The sequence below is a fragment of the Herpailurus yagouaroundi genome, unplaced genomic scaffold (assembly GCF_014898765.1).
Source record: "Herpailurus yagouaroundi ecotype Mexico unplaced genomic scaffold, PumYag 141, whole genome shotgun sequence".
Taxonomy (NCBI): domain Eukaryota; kingdom Metazoa; phylum Chordata; class Mammalia; order Carnivora; family Felidae; genus Herpailurus; species Herpailurus yagouaroundi.
Window position 1 is genome coordinate 8,322,089 of NW_024412396.1, and position 18,777 is coordinate 8,340,865.

General features: G+C 36.9%; 1 long non-coding RNA gene across 1 annotated transcript in view; it reads right to left on the bottom strand.

Moving 5' to 3' along the window:
- Nucleotides 1-18,777, bottom strand: part of LOC121031263 (uncharacterized) — a 43,010-nt gene that overhangs the window by 13,874 nt on the left and 10,359 nt on the right. The window contains exon 3 of the long non-coding RNA XR_005790634.1: nucleotides 2,393-2,515. This is a non-coding gene — a long non-coding RNA (uncharacterized LOC121031263). The remainder of the gene's footprint in view (nucleotides 1-2,392; nucleotides 2,516-18,777) is intronic.

The window sequence follows — 18,777 nt, forward strand, 5'->3', positions numbered from 1 at the left end:
AAAGAAAGAAAGAAAGAAAGAAAGAAAGAAAGAAAGAAAGAAAGAAAGAAAAGAAAGAAAGAAGGGAGGGAGGGAGAGAGAGGAAGGAAAGAAGGAAGAAAGGAAGGAAGAGGGAGAGAGTAAGAGAGAGAGGCGGGGAGGGAAGAAAGAAGACAGAAAATGGAGAAACTAAATTGTTGCTATAACTAAGAATATTCTTTTGATTAGGAATATGTTTCTCTGTAATGTTCATACTTAAAATTTGAGTATGACATTTGGAAACTCCATTGCAAAATTTAAAAAATGAAACCACACTGGGAGGTCATGGGAAACTAGATTCCTCTAAATACAGTTCTTTAAACATCACCGGGGTAAGGAAATCATTTAAATAATTTGGTTTACCTTGCATTTTCTTTCTAGATTCAGTTGTTTTTAAGATCCATTGTACACAGTCAGTAAGAACTTGAAGGCCTGTGATGTTTGTCTGATCCACTGAATAAGGATCACAGAATCTGCACAGACCTTCAACTCAATGCACAGATACATTTTTAAAAATAAGACCTAAGCATGCTTTCCACACAGTTCCTGACTTAGCTTTATTCCATCTAGCATGGTTTCTATACCCTTATGATAAAGTTCATCACCCCATGCTATAATTGTCTCTGCTTTCCTGCTTCCTCCATTAGATGATTCCATAAAAGTTTTATTCATTCTTCATTCACATTTCTAAGTGCTCCCAATATACAGCATTAGTAAATTCTCAATATATAAAAAGATTGAGTACATGACTGATTAGCATGTTCTCGAAGTGAAGGAAACTGTTTTTCATGATGCAATTCATATTCTGACTTAAAAACTGCCAGAGGTTTGGGATTATCCTGAGAGACCTAAGGAGGAAGAATTTTTAAAAATAATTTTATAAAACACAACAAAGAAATTTCCTACAAAATATTTTTATATTCATGAGACCAAGAGTTAATGTAAAATACACATAATGCCGCAACTCACTAGAGGCTCTTCTTTCTGTAGCTGCCACCTGACTAGACCACATCTCTTAAAATCAAATCCATCCATTTTATGTTTCATTTTTCTATAGCTGAGATTACAATCTATCATTTAGAGAGAATCTGACACCTAGATAAAAGCAAGCACATAAAAAGGAATCGAAACTGATGCAGAAGGGAAAAAGTACAAATAGGCTGCATTTCTGCTAGTTAAATGACATAGTTGGGAGCGGAGGAGATAGCATGAGAAAAAAAAAAACTTTTTAGGTCATTTTTATCAAGTGATTTGTAGGTGAAGGGACATCTGAACATCAAAATTTAATCGTATCTTCTAAATTCATTGTTCTAAAATCCTTCTTTCCTCTTCCCTGCTATTTTGTGTATTTGTTAAGATACTCACTCTTTAATGTACTAATTCCATATTTGCTTTAAAGATAAGAGTATCCAAGGGGCACCTGCGTGACTCAGTCAGTTATGTGTCTGACTCTTGGTTTGGCTCAGGTCATGATCTCGTGGTTTCAAGCCCCATGTCAGTCTCTGTGCTGACAGTGTAGATCCTGCTTGGGATTCTCTGTCTCCCTCTCTCTGCCCCTCCCTCTCTCTCACTATCTTTATCTCTCTCAAAATAAATAAATAAATAAATAAATAAATAAATAAATAATAAGGAAAAAGATAATAGTATCCAAGATGTCTGTTTACTATGTGTAAAATCTAATCACAAACCATCACTCATCATCTTACCCTCAAGTAATAATTATCACGTACATCTGGTATGTGATGTACCTATTGCCTATGCTTGGTAAACATGCCAATCGAAGTGTGCTTACACAACAGTTGAGAAAGTTGTCCCCAGTACTGAGAGCTGAATGTTTCCCATCTTGCTTCATGTGTGTAATGAAATAAGACATAGATATAGGGAGTCAGGAGACATGGGTTTTTGTTTCTGGTTCCATGAACATGTCACTTTTCTAGACGGCATTCTCTCTTCTGTGAAGTAAAAGGACTTAGACTAGATGCTTAGTCAAAGAAAGATGTCCCTTTCTTTGACTTACATAATCTATCCTTTGAAGTCTTCTGTGAAAAATAAGAAAATGGAAAGACCATATCTATGATTGGTTCCATTCCTGAAAGAACAGTTTTAATTGTTTTTCCTTATTAGTTGCAGTTATTTCTGCAAATATTATAGCAAATAAGATGGAATAAAACAGATTCCAAATATTAACAATGTTTCCAAGTTTATTAAATTAAAAATTATTGGGTTGATCTTATTATACCATTTGTGGAGAAAAAACCAGTACAGTTTGGTTGTTGTTGTTGCTTTTTTTAATTTTTGTACTTTCTACCTATTCTCTACTCCTGAAAGCTATTATATCTTCACTGTGAGCAGCTTACATACTTGTATAACTTACCAGATGACAAGGGCTGTCCTCCCCCTACAATTCTGTCCAAGCACCTGATGTGAGTTTTCAGTGGTACAAAAGTTTACTCAGTAATTCAAGGTGTCAGATGGTGTTATTTTGTCTTTTGAGTACCTAAATGATAAAAAGAGAGAGGGGACCAAAAGTCAGGCATGCTTCCAACTAAACCATTAATATTTGCAGTTTGGCTAAAATTATGCTCAACCTCGGCAAACCTGTATTTATTTACTAATTTTTAAGCAATTTTTTTTTTAGTGCCAGCAGGTTTCTAACACTACATTCACTGAGGTGTGCCTCACACGTTTGAGAGCATCTTGAAAGAAGGTTTTCACCCTTTGTAAGCTGATCAGTTGAAACCAGGATTGGTTATGATTTCCATAGAATTTCTTATTGCAACTGAGAACCATAATCACAAACATCAAGGCAGTAAATGCTGCATAGATAGGAAAGCTTTTAATAGCTTAGAAAGAAACAAATGTGTCAAGTTATTCAACAGGATGGAAAGTACATCATAAAGAAGGAAGGGAGAAGGAAAGGGAGAGAGGAGAGAGGGTGCCGTCTGTGTTGTGATTTGCCTATTGGAGCTTGCCATAAAATCTACATGCCATTCTTCCCACCACCGATGCATCTGATACCAGGGAGTTTGCCAGATGATATCGGCCAGGGAGCAAAGCTACTTTACTGCAAGTTAGACTTGATGCAATCCCCTTGTCAAAACAGCAGCCTTTTATGTCATCTTTGTAGGTCAGAGGCATTCAAATATGTGGTCTGTAGTGCATTCAAAGCCCAGAGAGGCTTACAAGGTACTGTGCTGCTTTTTTCATGATGCACAGCATAAGATGTAATAGAATGTTTCAAGATGATGCCTAATGCTGGTTGCCCCTGCATCAAGTTCAGCTGTGTATGGTTTATAACGTTTGAAGAGGTTTTTTAGGAACTAAAGAAGAAAGATGCTGATCAGCTCAGAGGAATGAAATGACACTTTGAGTGAAAAAATACATTTTATAACTTCTCATAATTAGTTGCAGAAGGCCTAAATTAACACTTAAGTAAATATGTGTACATAATGAATGTAGGCACTATACACCTAATTATAAATTTATATGTAAAATACATTGCATAATTAATTACATTTGTGTTTAAAGTAATTGTTATGTGTATATTAATTTAGACATATATATTTTTAATTTTCAAATGATCTGCCTTAATCTACAAATAATTGAGGATTATTTAACCAAATAGACATATAACATAATGAAATACATTTTTAAATTAAAATAAGGATAAGAAAAACTATAAATGAGACATTTTTCAAGCTCAGAAAAATTTTAGAAAAAAAGTACCTAAATGCAAAACACAAGTTCCTATTATAAACCCGAAAAGGCATGTGTGGTCTATACAAATAATTATGCACTTCTGTAAGAAAATGGTATGCAAAATCATGGTCTTTGGCCTCCTTTTTGGCCTCCTTTATTTTTTTACTCCCTCATCAGATTGCCAATTCTTGGGCTCTGCACTGACATTTCCTAGAAGCAATCAATGGAACTCAGATTCCCTTATATCCACAGCGATTTATTTTTACTACACTATGAGAACTTTATTACCAGTACTACTCTTCTTTATCTTCTTCTCCTAGTGCATTTCCTGACTCTGGTTTCCCCTTGTACCCATTTCCGGCTGCTGTCAATGAAGACACTGAATATTATACTTTTTCTTTGGCTACCTACTAGCTGTTTCCTCGTGCTTACAAAAGCAATTTTCTTCCGGGCCATGCTTCCATCAATGGCTTTATTGCTCACTTATGCTTTTGTCTTTCCTGTTGCTATAAGCTGACCAGTTTAACTTCAGCCAGTCATGAATGCTGGTTCTAAGTCACAAAGTAACTCGTCACAGCTTCCCATTAACAGGTTGCTCTGTTCTCATTTGAGAATCTTTATGAATCTTTACAGTTTGCTGTAACGCAAAAGGAACGTTCTTTTCTTGATACCCTTATAGTGGGAAGCAGGAAGAAATAGCTTTGGGGAAAAGGAAAGCTACTCAGACTATCCCTAGGAATTAAGTTCTCTTTCTTCTTATCCCTTATAATTTTCCTCTATCCCTTAAAATTTCTTGCTAACTTCCAGGCTCATAGCAAAAGCTCCTGTAACTGTGGCAGTATGTATCTGTCCCGAATTGAGGTGTGACTTCCAGTATGTTAAAGGCAGACTAGCTACTGAGGGACAGCTTCAGACTTTTTAAATTCTCCAGCAACTCTGTCACTCTGTCTCTACTTCCCAAAAATACCCACTGAAGTATGTAAACTGATAGTTCCAAACTTCACACAAATTTTGTTATAGTTCACAGTAAAAAGTAAAGAAATGCACTATATAGATAAAATTCTTAAAGTCAAAAGTCTAAAAAAGACCAAAGGATAATTTAATTATTGAATGGGAAGCAGTTGTGTGTGTGTGTGTGTGTGTGTGTGTGTGTGTGATTATGAATTGAAGAATCTTTAGTAAAATAGAAGCAGAGCTTTGGAGCACTTGAAGGGCTCAGTCTGGTGAGCATCTGACTTCAGCTCTGGTCATGATCTCACGGTTCGTGGGGCGCCTGGGTGGCGCAGTCGGTTAAGCGTCCGCCTTCAGCCAGGTCACGATCTCGCGGTCCGTGAGTCCGAGCCCCGCGTCCGGCTCTGGGCTGATGGCTCGGAGCCTGGAGCCTGTTTCCGATTCTGTGTCTCCCTCTCTCTCTGCCCCTCTCCCGTTCATGCTCTGTCTCTCTCTGTCCCAAAAATAAAATAAACGTTGAAAAAAAATTAAAAAAAAAAATGATCTCACGGTTCGTGAGTTCCAACCCCACGTCGGGCCCTGTGCTGACAGCTTGGAGCCTGGAGCCTGCTTTGGATTCTGTGTCTCCCTCTCTCTCCGCCCCTCCCCTGTTCACACTCTGTCTCTCCCTCAAAAATAAATAAACATTAATTTTTTTTTAAAGAATGAGGACAGGGGTGCCTGGGTGGCTTAGTCGGTTAAGCATCCAACTTCAGCTGAGGTCATGATCTCGCAGTTTGTGAGTTCGAGTCCCATGTGGGGCTCTGTGCTGACAAGCTTGGAGCCTGGAGCTTGCTTTGGATTCTGTGTCTCCATGCCTCTCTGCGCCTCCCCTGCTCATGCTCTGTCTCACTCTCTCTCAAAAATAAACATTAAAATTTGTTTAAAAAGCAGAGCTTTGATTTAGATTATACACATCTATTCACGAAATTTATTTAGCCACTCTTTTATAGAGGTGTGACTATAATTTTACATCTTGTGAAGGCAATTAATTTAGTACCTTAGTCCCTGCAGACGCTAATCCATATTCCTTTGATTTCCATAAAGTGATTCAACAATCATTTTTGGAGCACCTAGCATACATCAGGCCCAGGCTAGATTCTAGAATTACAAGGATGTACAATACATGATACCTGCTTCACAGAACCCCAATCTTTCTAAGCAAGTGGACATGGCTTACAACACACTCTTCTAGAATACTATGACAGAAGCATGCCCAGAGGCCATTGGAGCATCCCACAAGACAGGACCAGATTTTTCTGATGGATCTCAAAAGCCTCCATAGATCTTATACACTTCCAATGTATATATTAGGATGAAATTTCCTTTCTAGGCAGTTATGATTAAAATCCAACCATTTGAATTGACTACTTGCATGAATTAGGCCTTTTAAAAATAGACTAATCTTGATGTAATCGTGAGTTCCTAATGAAGTTAAAGTGAAGGTAGAACATCATCGTTAGTGATAAAATGTCACCCAAATGTATATTTAGGGACTATGTCTCAATGGGATCATTTCTTCTACAGCTTTGAAAATGCTGGTCTCTAATTCTGTAGAATGCTAGTAGTATTGCATTTGTAGCCATAACACAGTTGCAGAATTCCAAAAGGACTATTTTGTTCCATTTATTATAGTAAAAAAGAAATCCTTGCTGAATATAAAACATTGCTGTTTTGATTATGTGAACTGATTGTGTGTAATTTTGCCGCTTCTTTTTATGTCATCATGTCCATTGAATCCCTTTTAAAGGAAAATCATTTTCTAGACTAAAATGTTATCCTAAGAGCAGCTCTACTTTTGCTGACATGATTTTGATTAGGAAATTTAGATCTTCACTCTATATGAATACATTAGAAGAGGATTACTCTGATCGAGACTCCACAAGAGAGCTAAAATATACCACAAATAAATAATCAAGCATCTTGTATAAATTTAAAAATAAATCATGTATCATAAAGTAAAAATGGCCAGTTTAGGCTCAGAAAGAACACAGATAGCATTGCTAATTTGTAGCAGAGTGAATCCAGTAACATGGGTTTTTAATTAGATGGCAGAAACAGTAAGGTGACAGGGCTGAGAACAGGTAAATCATCCAGGAATAGCAAAGCACCGAGCACAGAGCCAGCTGGTGCAGAACTGCCTGGTGTCAGAGATCCGCGCTGCGTCCTGAAACGGGAACTGTTCAGACAGTCTGTCGCACAGCTGTTCTTACTCGGAAACAAACAGCCAGGTCTGGTAGTGCTATCACTCTGCAGGTACTATCATGACAGTAAAGTTTCTAGGAAGGACTGGGTATCTCAGGGAGATGAAAAAAAAAAAAAATCAAGCCTAATGGAAACACCAAAAAGATGTGTTTAAAAATACCTCCTTTCCTCTCCTTTGGTTTATCTATTGCATTATGGATGTCAATTGAATTATTTAGTCAGAACTAGATTTATACCACCAGATTTGGGGTTCTCAAGAATTTGGGGCTAAGATGAATCAGAACAAAGTTGTTAGTACTGTTTTTGAAGTTGAACATGATCACAAATAAACCGTGGGATTTTGTTTTTCATGGAGCTATCAATATGGGTAAATACATTGTTTAAAAACGTTTGAGAAGGAAGGTATTTACAATGTTAACTCCTTTTCCTTTATTAACGCTCTTTTTAAGGTTTCAAAAGACGTTTTATTTGCTGAGACCCTCCCCCAGTACTAATCGAAACTTACAAAATTCATTAAAGTTAGAAATAACATGTTGGGGTGCCTGCGAGTTTCAATCAGTTGAGTGTCTGACTCTTGATTTCCACTCAGGTCATGATCCCAGGGTCGTGGGATCTGAGCCCCTTGTCGGGCTCCGTGCTGAGTATTGGGCGGGCTTGAGATTCTCTCTCTCTCTCCCTCTGCCCCTCTCGCCCACTTGCCCTCTCTCTTCCTCTCTCAAATAAATTTTTAAAAACTTAAAATAAAAAACAAATATTTAGAGAAGTTCAAAAGATAGAAAGTCCGTACTTATGATATAATTAATAAAAAAAAAAAGAAGTGTTTTGACAGGAAAGAAAGAGAATGACTTTGTGAATTGGCACTCAAACAAAGCAAGTTAAGAGGACATTACCCCAGTTCTATGGACTTAATTGCAAGCCTCACAGCCAAATCTATATTTTGAAACCCTAACCCCCAGTGTGACTCTCTTGGGAGATAGGGCCTTCAGGAGGGATTAAAAATTACTCAAGGTCATTACTCAAGTGGGGCCTTAATCTGATAGAATTTGGTGGCCTTAAGAAAGGAAAGAGATATCTCTCTCCATCTTTTTGGTGAGCCCACAAAGTTGAGGTCATGTGAGCACTCAGGAAATGGCAGCCATCTGCAAACCAGGAAGGGTGATCTCCACAGAAAGGGAAACCTGCTAGACCCTGACTGTGGACTTTCCAACATCCAAAACTGGGAGAAAATAAATTTCTGTTGTTTAAGCCACCCAGTCTACAATATTTTGCTATTGCAGCCCACACTGCAATACACCCAGAAAAGAAGGGTGTATGAGTCACAAGGACTGGGCTGTGAGTAGGTGAGAACTGCTTCTGAATGTTCCTGAAGTAGCAGTGGGGCCAAAACAGTTCAGACAACATTGCCACAAATTTCAGACACTTGTCGTCTTCCTTCCTATTGATGGCTTTGGCTTTAGTTTGTCAGTTTCGTTTTGTTTTCTTGTGTGTTTTTGGGTAGGAGGGAGCTGTTTGTTTAACTTCAGTTTGTTGTATATAAAAATGGAAACATTTCAATTGGGTAAATTATTGGCTTTTCAGCCATTTTGTTTGACAAAAACTATCTTGAAGAAACAAAGAAAATCATCTTTACCAAATCTGAAAAATAATCTTTTATTGAGTATTTTCTATCAATGTCTTTGATGATTCTTGGTAATTTTTATATAAAAACAAACCAACCTCCTATAGGAAATAAGTCCATTACTTTATCAAAAAAACCTTCTAGGGGCACCTGGGTGGCTCATTCAGTTGAGCATCTCACTCTTGATTTCAGCTCAGGTCACGATCTCACAGTTTGTGAGATGGAGCCCTGCATCAGGCTCTGTGCTGACAGTGCACAGAGCCTGCTTGGGGTTCTCTCTCTTCCTCTCTCTCTTCCTCTCCCCTGCTCATACTCTCTCTGTGTGTCTCTCTCTCAAAATAAAAATAAATAACCATAGAAAAAAAAAAACCATCTAATTGCTTACCTTGTTGAATTGCCAGAGGCTTCACAGTGGTGTCCTTAACAACATTTCCCCAAAGACAATGTAGGGAACCAATCCATAAGTGAGATTCTAGTGAAAGGGAACACAAACGTGGGGAGCAGTTTATCTTGGCCTTCACTGCTCCACCAGTCAAGGTTCTCACCCTTTTCATCTCTACTCATATTGGTTTTCCATATTTGTATGCATCCCAGGTACTATCACCATTCATTCAAAAATGTGTAATAAACACTGGCTGGATATTGAAAAAGCAAGAATACACAAGAAATTTGTTTGCTCTTTGAGAACTAAAAACATGAAAGGGGCAGACAATTATGTAGGCAACTGAATTATAATATTATAAGCATTAAGGTGGGAGTATGAATATGTCAGCACTCTATGAGTACAAAAGAGGGAAGAAGTCAAAGAAGTCAATGGAAGAAATAGTATTTGCTGTTGGCCATGAGTGACAGGTTGTAATTTTCCATAAAAGTAGAGAAGAAACCACAGATATGAATTCTTTGGTCAACACAGCATTAAAATATATGTCTTAATTTGTATGCTTTTGTGAGGAAAAGGCATAAGTTCTCCAATTCACAAAATCCCCTTCCCCACTTTGCCAGATTCCTGAAAGTACTTAAATTTGCAACTTCTAGGATAAAATAAGCAAACTTGTGCCACTTGGAGGATGGAGAGTAACACCTAGCACGTTCTGGGAGCTGTAAATACTTTAATGTAGTTTAGCACACATTTCATGGAGGAGATGAGTGTAACATGATATTTGTAATAATTGCTAACAGCTATTGAGTACTTAGCATGTATCACTTTTAAGTACTTAACATGTATTAAAATTCAATTACCCATCAAAACAATCTCATACAGCGTTAGGATTATTATTATTATTATTATTATTTTAGAAGAGGAAATCGAGACAAAGTATCTTACCTAAAGCCATGCAACAGTAAAGTCAAGATTTGAAGTCAGGCCAGGGTGTGAGCTCCCAAAACCAATACGTACTGCAAAAAGGTAGAATGAGGGAAAGGGAATGGCCTTGAATGTCAGTTCAGGGAATTTATAATTTATTTTGTGATACTAGGGAGCCATTGAAGGTTTTTAAGAAGAGAATAACTGCTCAAGTTTGTGTTTTAGAAAGATAACATGGAGGATGAATGGGAGAGGAGTGAAGACTTCAGTCAAGGATAATAATCTGGAAACAACAGTGACAGTCTAGACAGAAAGAAAAAGAGAGTGAACAGGGCAAGTACAGGGCAATCCCTCTTATTCTGGCCTCCACCCCAGTCAACCAGGATCTGGATTGCTATGGCTATGTCCCCCCACTGAAGCATAAGAGTTGTTCCACTTCTCCCATCTCATTCTGGGTTCAGAGTTTCTGCAGTGTGCAAGATGGCAGCTAAAGAACCTGTTACTTTAATATATGTTAATGCATTAGTTGAGCTGAAAGGGGCAACTTCATCCTCAATTCCTTCTTCAAGGCAAAGCCCATGTGAGAGGGAGTTTTCAAGGTAGAACCATTCCAAACTCAGATACAAAACAGAGTTGGAAATCTAAAAAAAATAGGTAGAATTTAACAGAATTATCATGTTATACCATGTAAACTAGCCACTTTATCTAAATTTATGTGTGTAGTTTTAGTCTTCACACACATAATTTCAAAATTAATTCTCTGGGTAGGCAGAGATCCTAGAATTATGTACTATTTTTTTCATCTAGCCTTTCATTTTTATTTTTGAAAAATTTCATATATACATGTATATATATGATTTATGTAAATTATAAAAGATAATAGCAAAATGAACATCTATGTGTCTATTATCCAAGCCCCAGATTTTAAAACAGAACACTATTTATTTACTATCATGTGTTCATTATTTGTCATTTCATCTGGTAAACTAAACTGACTGAACTCTACGAATGAGAAAAGGTTTTGTATCTGAGAACACCCAAGATCAACCTGCCTCGTCAAGGCTTTATTTGCTTAAAATACCTAGGAACTTCCTGGAAAAGAACTCATCTGAAGGAGACACGGAAGTGAGGGGGGAAAAAAACTCAAAGATCCAAGGGTCTTAGCCAGTATTTGAGAGGAATGTGCCAGACTACCCATCACTGTCCCATCCCCAAGTCTTAGAACAAAAACCTGAACTAGCTGCTTGACTAAAATATTTGTGGGATGACAAGAGCAGAGGGCAGCAATGCCAGAGACCTCAGAATTGATACCTCGTCATCCACAAAAAATGTTAAGGACTAGCTAATATGGAAATGTGGGAGGAGGCTTTGTAGATACTCTGGCAAGAGTCAGATTCACAGCCTTCTGAAGTTAAACAATGGCTTTACAGCAACTTCAGCTGAATTCCCCATCCCATCAGAAGCCTCTCATGGTGCTGGCATCAGAGCAAGAAAAGAGAACAAAGTGGATTCCACATAGCCTAGAAAACCACTCTGCTTTCTCAGTGCACCGACTGGGACTCCGTGCACTGACTAATGTGTCTCCATATGATGAGGATTCCTTCCTGGGAGCTTGAGGGGAATCCTGCTCTAATTATTTTTTAATTAAAAATATCATTTGATTTAATCTATTCTTCTCCTATATATTCCATAAAGAAGATATTAAGCCAGGATTTGTGGTAGAGAGTTTGGAAACTGATTCGCGCCTTTTTCATGGGCAGGAACCTACATTTGAATATGTCAACCTAAATGGAAAATTCTTCCAACCATTTATTTAGAGACAAATAGAACCCTGTTATCTCTGAATCACTGGACAAAAAGTAAGGGAAATGTAACTGGGTTTTAGTAATTATAAAAATTTTCAGCATCATTCACAGATATTAAGAATAGTTCCTTACTACTTACTCTATCCTTCAAAATGAAGATTTTTGGACCAGAAAGAAGGGATCATTTTTTATTCAGTCTAATCTTCGCTACAATTCCCCTAGGGCCTGTTGGTTCTCATGGCTGGAGAGGGAAAAGTGTGAAGTGATGAGAAAGACTTTTGAATTCCATCAGCAACTTTTTGCTGTCTTCAGATATCTTGAAACTCTGTTTCAGATACCAATACTGTTCAACCTAGAACCTCATTTACACAAGAAAAGAGATAACCAAGAATTGGCAGGAATTTGAGCAAAATGACCAGCAAGAGGGAAACTAACGTCAACACAGTCCGTCAACCCAGAAAGGAGCTATTCCTCCCACCAATGAAATAGTGCTATTCGAGGAAAGCACTGGTAACTCTAAAATAATTTACATAATGTTTCCGAGAAAGAGAGAGAGAGAGAGAGAAAGAGAGAGAGAGAGATAGTTACTAAAGAGGATAACACATCTGTATTTCAAATTGAGATAGACTCAGTTTCACAGTACTATAAACTTAATTTGGGAATTATAGGAGATAACAAAATATAATACTTCTCCTTAAAAAAAAAGGACTGAATCTGCATGGAACAGACTATTACTATGTTACACAAATTTTTCCAGGGTACCCAAAATATGGAAACTTTCCAAACTGATTCACTGAGGTGTGATCCTGATAACAAAACTAAAAACGATTGATACTCAAAAAGAGAATCTCTAGATCTATACTGTTGATAAATGTTTATAAACAAAATACTAGCAAATTGTTAAAAGCAGTATATAAAAGAATACTACATTATGAGGGAGGTTTTATCACCAAACATCAAGGATGCTTCAACATCTGGAAAACTGTTAATGTGGTATTTACGTACCGAAGAATAAAAACCATATAATCATCACAATAGACACAGAAAAACATTTCATAAGACCATTTTTGATGAAAAAAAATAGTAAATTAGAAATGGAAGGAATGTTCTTTTGCTTGGGAATGGGTTATTCACAAAGTGCCTATGGACAACTTAAATGTAATGGAAAAGTTAGAGACACTTTCATTTTGGTCAGGATCTAGTCAAGAACACTCATGATCACAGCTCCAATGTATTGCAAGGAGTTGTTCGCTTCAGACACATAAAGGTATGTGTTGTCTGTAAAGAATTGTAAAACAGTAGCAAAACCAACTAAAACTCAGACTGCTTTTATTATTGCTATGTGCCAGCAACTCTAAACATCATCAATAACAACATATTTCTCTCTGAAAAAAAAATATGTTTTTGGTCTAAGTTTTAAAACTACTGCTTTGGTGGCTGTTTTTTTTTAAATATACATACATATGTTTCAAATTAGTACATCTTATTATTTATCTTTTAATAACTAATATCTGGAAGCTGATACGGAGCATTCTTAGTTATACAGTCAGCCCCTGTCAGAGGGCTCATTACATTGATTTTTATTGACAGAAAGTTCATAACAGTTCAGAATTAGTCAAAGTTGCTCCAGGCATTGTTTGTGTCGAGAACCTCTATTCCGCTAAATATTCCTGCATTTAAAGAACAGATTTTAAACAAAAAATAATAACATCAAAGTGATTATAAAGATAAAGAAAGTGAACTGGACTTACTTTAATTCTGTCATTATATGAAGGCCAGGAGAAAGACAAAAGATACTGGGCTTGAATGCCTTGATCATGTTCCCTAAGAACTTGACACTTGTTCTACAGCAATGGATCAAATAATGATAATGCTTGCTATTTTATTCATCTAATTCCTTTGATTTTTGCAGAAGAAAAGTTTTTGATGTTTCAACCAAATGTAATAGAAATTTATGATGACTTTTCTGATGAAGTTATTTTGTGGAACTTTTTTTATACATACAGACATCTGAAAGCTGATAGAATTAATCGCTAAGAAACACAGACATGGACAGTATTCAATTTCTGGAATGTATTAAGAAATAGGATCTTTATAAATCACTGAAAATGTTATTCTTATGTTTAAGACTTTTCCTACTCGTATATATCCTGCTTCATGTGGGAAAAAACTTTAAAATTAAAACTAATCAAAACATAGTCTATTTACTATAAGCAAAAATGGATTAAAAAAACCTAGCTATAACATTAAACATGAATATACCAAGATTAATTTTTTCCAAAATTTAATCGACAACTGTATAGAAATTAAGGCTTGAAAATAGTAATTTTAAGGTTATTATTACTGAGACAGACTGTATATAGATATTAATTCTCCTTTTCAAAAAATACATTAATGTAATTAAACATTATTAACCAACCGATCTTTTCCTTTTAAGTACTGTAATATTTGTATTATTTTTAATATTAACTGGCATGTAAAAACGTATGAATTTCAATTAAGAAAATTTCTAATCTGTCTACACTTCTTTTCTGGCCATTATTATTACTTACTTACTTTCATGATTATTACTGGAAATAGTTTTGTCATATAGAGTACAGCGTGCTAAAAAATTATCTACTCTAGATGTCAAGTACCTGAGGTATATTACTGTATCTACCTAGAAACTATGACTGTCAACAGAAAAATCTCACAGAAATTATGAGAGAGCTTGGCGACATGGGATATTAGCTTTCCCACCAGAGCAACAACAAACTCTAAAATACCAAGTAAAAAAGTTAACGCTAAATAAGCACTATACAACCATTAAATGACATAAAATAAAATAAATAAATGAATAGGATGGGAAGAGTCAATATTGTAAAGATCTAAATCTCTTTCTCATCAATTGGCAGATAAGGAATCAGGTTAAGAACCAACTAGAATTGGAAGTGATTTTAAAATTCTAGTTGAATCCATGCAATTTACAAGCACAACTATCACAATCACAGTATTAATAGTTTATGTCCACTCTGAGATGGGAGATAACCAGAATAGAGCTTTGATTTCCCCATCAGTGCGATGTGGGGCTTTCATATTAAGGAAACACGAAGATACAATCTTACAGGAGAATAAAATCTCCTGCACTGTTTTTTTTTAAGTTTATTTATTTTGAGAAAGAGAGAGTACGACCTGCAGAGAGGCAGAGAGAGAAAGAGAGAGAGAAAGAGAGAGAGAAAGAGAGAGAGAGAGAGAGAGAGAGAGAGAGAGAGAGAGACTCAAGCAGGCTCTGTGCTGACAGCATGGAGCCTGACACAGGACTTGATCTCAAGAACTGTGAGTTCATGACATGAGCTGAAATCAGGTCAGACGTTTAAACAACTGAGCCACCCAGGCACCCCTCTCCTGCACCAATTTTATCACATAATTTTAGTGGATTTCCCACCATTATGACCCTCAGTTTGAAACACCAGTGAAATCATACCGAGACAACAGTCAGAGACACACAATGTCAGTTGGCATTCACAAACATTCAAGACTGTGTCTTCAAAATCTCCAGAACCTTGGGGTGTCTGGGTGGCTCAGGAGGTTAAGCATCTGAGCGGATTTCGGATCAGGTCATGATCTTGTGGTTTCTTGAGTTTGGGCCCCACATCAGGCTCTTCACCCGCAGTATGGAGCCTGCTTGGGATCCTATATCTCCCTCTCTCTCTACTTGTGCTCTGTCTCTCTGAAAATAAACTTAAAGAAAAATTTTTTAAACAAAATCTCCAGAACCAGTTGCATAAAAACAGTTCACTGATTAAGAACTTTCATGAAACATCGTTGGTTGAAATCTCTACTGATTCTGACCTAAGAATTTTGGATTTTTCTAATGACACTGTTCTCTGGCAACACATATATATGCTAACCTCACTAGATTTGGAGCCCAAAGAAAAGAAACTATTTTTAAAGAAATACATTCTATGATTTGCCAACCTCTGGCTAAGTAAATTAAAATCTTGAAATCTCCTATTTTTAGTTGGGGGCAGTCACTATTAACCTTCTAACCATATTTACCAACATGTAATTATAGGGTAAAATAGAAAATTCCTAAATTCACCGAGGATTACTTAAGATAAATACTTCTAGCGTGCCTGGATGGCTCAGTCAGTTGAGAGTCTGACTCTTGATTTTGGCTCAGGTCATGATCTCAGGGTTTATGAGTTCAAGCCCTGCCTTAGGCTCTGTGCTGACAGGGTGGAGACTGTTTGGGATTCTCTCTGTATCTATCCCTTGCTCATGTGCCTGCTCTCTTTCTCTCTCAGTCTCAAAATAAATAAATAAAATCACTTATCCTATATCCTATATTCCCTCTCTCTCATGGCATCCCCTTTTAGCCAGTGGCCAAATGTGACAAGTTGATAAAACCTATTTTCTCCAACAGTGTGCAGAAAACTTAGGATTATAAAAGATTCTAAAATAAGGAAATAATTGAAAATAAGGTAGATTTGGAGAATAATTAATTTCACCTTTAAAGCACTTTTCTTCTATTTGCCCTTACTATTCTAGAGACTTCTATTTCTATGCAGGTCCAACTTTGTTTCCCTTAGCCCTGACACAACCGGACCCCGCTTTGTCAATACACCGTCATCTTCATGCCTCCATTCCCAACGTCACAAAGAAGCTTTCTGAATTTCTAAGTTGTGTCTTCCACCCTCAGAGTGCCACACAATTCTACTCGGCCTGCAGAAGCTGTGCGTCCCTCTTTCTCTATTTCCAAACTCACGCTCACTTAGTTTTTACCATGTGTCTCCCCATTTTTTTTCTCATCTGACCCTAGCTTTGGAGGAGGGGTCCACTCAGCATATTCTTATATTTGTCTTGAATGGGCAACTAATAATCTGTAATGAAATTCATAGAGTCATGATAACTCCCATATGCCCTGCCATTCACCCTCTCCAAGCCAATAACAAAGCAGGCAGCTTGGCTAATACAATATTTAGACTAGCGGTGAAGAGAGAGATCTTTTCTCCCTCCTATACTCTGAATAAATAAATTATTCTGACCAAATGAAGAAATGTGGTGTAACATGATTTATTTGGGCCACAGCTGACACTAGTAAGACAAAGTCTCGTTATCTGCTTACAGAAACTTAAGCAGAGGTCAACAGCCACATCCTCTGATTTGTTTGCCATGCATGAACATCATGGGGAAGAACTTGAACCTGGTCTTCAATAGGAGTCCAAACATATACTAATATGTCTTATAGACTAAAAGCGATTGAAGAGAGAAGGCAGGTTACACTGAGAAACAAAGGTCTCCTAAGAGGAAAAGCCTAAGTGAGGCTCAAAACTGGCTTTGCCACGCAAAGTCAAACACCTCATTCAGAGGATGGAGTTTCAAGAACAGAGCATTCACGCATGAAAGCTGAAACTCAGTGTCACTTGGCACCTTACTCTCATTGCCACGGGACCACCGCCACTAACAATCTACAGACCAAAAGGGAAGGTATTTTCTTGCTGGATAGACAAAAATTCTACTGCCAAAGGCCAGAAGTGGACGCAACTAGAAACTAATCTACGTGGCCTCTGAGATAGTGTGAAACACATTAAATGAGGACAGGTCCATCATTTTTATACCAAAGACCTGGAAGAAGACTAGAAAAATAAAAAAAAAAAAAAAGCTTCTCTCTGGAGCAGAGAGAAGCTGAGGCACACACTGGGGCTGCAATTCTGAGTCCCCTCACCGGTTTGGGAAGTGCCTACAGAGATCCCACACAAAGGCCAGTGAAAAGGCATTGCTTTTCTTGGCAGGTGAGGTCTTTGGACCCACTGTGCCCAGAAACAAATAACTAAAATGCTCTCACCCATGAGCTGTGGGATCGAGTGTAACAGTAGAGAGTAAAATCTAAGAACAAAACTATGGACCACACAGACTAGAGGAAAAGACATAAAATGTTTTCCCCACAAAATACTTCTTGTTTTTTTTGGTAAAGAAATAAGCTAGTTTTCACCAAACATGAAAATTCAAAGTAACCAAATGAGGTCTTTTATCGGTAGAATGCGAAGTTTAAGAAGGAGAATAAACAGGGGGTAAGGTTGGTAGTCAGATAAACCCCCCAATTAGAGATCCCTTTCCATTAAAAAGTAGCATTAAAAATGCAAATTACACTAGAGCTAAATGTATTCACACTTCAGTTTACATTAAAATATCTAAATTAATAGACTAAGGGAGAAGAGTCTTGAGTGTTAGTTTTGGAGAAAGAAGTCCATCATTTGAAGAAATTGGCAGCATAGACAACTCAAGGGAAAGGGAATGAGTTGCCAGTCGACAGAACAGGTGGCGACATGGTGATTGAATAAAGGTGAACAAAGGCCTTTGGGAGGTTCTCTAAGACAAACCTACGGTCCACATTAACAAAAGTGCCTGGATTTCTAGCACAAACTGCTTGTATGCTATGAAAGGTCATTTTAATGTAGCAATTGACTTTGTGCTAATGATAACCTGATAAGCTGGTTGCTAATGATAAGATTAGAGCAAGAATCACATTATACATTAACAATGTGTATAAATAAATCAATAAATAATTTTAACACATGTATTTAAGGTCCCATTATTTTTTATATGGTTCCTTTCCCTGCAGAGACCAGTATCATTTTTATCTTGTCTTTTCAGTATGTATTATATACATTCCATTTGAGCTGAAATAAATTGTCCTATGTAGCTATTAGTGAAATAATTAATTCCCTTCGAATAAAGTATTTGTCCTTTTTTAAAGGAAAACAAAAGATACAGAGATATAGATATGAAACCCCTAACTCAAGAAATTAAACTAATTTTTTTTTGGTTCATTAGTGTTCCTCTTTTGTCAGCTTTCAGTATCTTTACACCTTCCGTAATGCTCAATTCTATTCATGTACACTCTATTGTTCTCCTTGTTTCAACTACTGGCAAAATCACAAAACAGAAGACAAAGGAAGTCATAATATTCTATCAGTTCAAATCGAAGGACCACGCATTTAGGAAGGATTCAAGCTCGCTTTTGCAAGATGATCCTGAAACACAAAAACATGATGAATACATCAAAAATATTTCTCACATACTGCCTTCCATAAAAAGATTGTTTGAATTAAACATCATTATTGCTCCGTTGTCAACATGTTAGAATATAGAGATAA